Source organism: Myotis brandtii, unplaced genomic scaffold (assembly GCF_000412655.1).
Source record: "Myotis brandtii unplaced genomic scaffold, ASM41265v1 scaffold158, whole genome shotgun sequence".
NCBI lineage: Eukaryota > Metazoa > Chordata > Mammalia > Chiroptera > Vespertilionidae > Myotis > Myotis brandtii.
Genome location: NW_005355753.1, coordinates 1,465,125 through 1,466,166, shown reverse-complemented (window position 1 = coordinate 1,466,166; position 1,042 = coordinate 1,465,125).

The following is a 1,042-nucleotide window of genomic DNA, read 5'->3' as shown; positions in this document are numbered from 1 at the left end:
AGGGAAAAGCCGCCTTTGCTTGTGACTCAGTGTCCCTTCTTGAACTGAAAAGCCTGTCAGGTCCCCCCACTCCTGGGGCCAGGACCCACACTTTAGAATGGCTCCTCCAGAGACTCGAGGTGCATGCAGGGGTGGAGGTCGCCTCCGAAATGGGTCCTGCTGTGAGGCTCGGCTCAGCATCCCACGGAAGCACCCTCTGGCCTCGGCTCCTGTCTCCACAGAGCAGCACTGGTGACCATACCCCCCACGACCACCCGAGCAGCTGGGGAGCCAGGTGCCCCCTGAGGAGGGGCATCTGAGCAGGCCCTCGGCGAGGAGCAGCGCGGCCTGGAGACCGCAGACCCAGGTGTCTGCCCTGCAAGCCCGGGGCCAGTGAGGGGGCAGAGGTGGGGGCAGTGCCGCCTGCCAGGGTCGCCTGGGGGCTTCAGGGAAGCACCCGAGCTCCTGCCACCACAGAGGCACTGCCGGGCACCAGCACATGGTGACCCGCATTCCTTACAGCTCAGGTTATAGCTCTGCCGTCTTCTGGCAGCGGGAGGAACCGAGCCCCTCACCCAGGCGGCTGCCCTTCCTCACTCCTCTGCCACCAAGCCCCACCCTCCCCAAATAGTCTCTCTCCACCAGGGGCACCTGGTCTCGTCCCAGGGGACAGGTGGCAGTGCCTGGAGCTGCTCTTGGCTGTCACAAGGAGGGGAGGGGGGCTGCTCCTGGAACCTCGCGTGGAGAGGCCGGGAAGCTGCTAGCGGCCTCAGCGCACAGGCAGCCTCAGCTCCGCGGCCGGTTCACAGCCTCCCTCACGCAGTTCCGCCAGAGACGCCCCGGCGTCCAGCATCCCCGTCTACGGTTCGAAAAGCCAAGCAGCACGGAGGCCAGAGGCTGTGGTCAGTGTCTGCAAACCCGCTGAGGTCCTTCCCGGTCTGCTCCCCGCGGGGGTGGCGGTGGGGGTGGTCCCGTCACCCTGGATATTGTGTGAGACGCAGGGAGAACAGTGAGGGTGGCTTCCTCACTGCGGCCACCACCGCGACAGAGGCATGAGAGACTA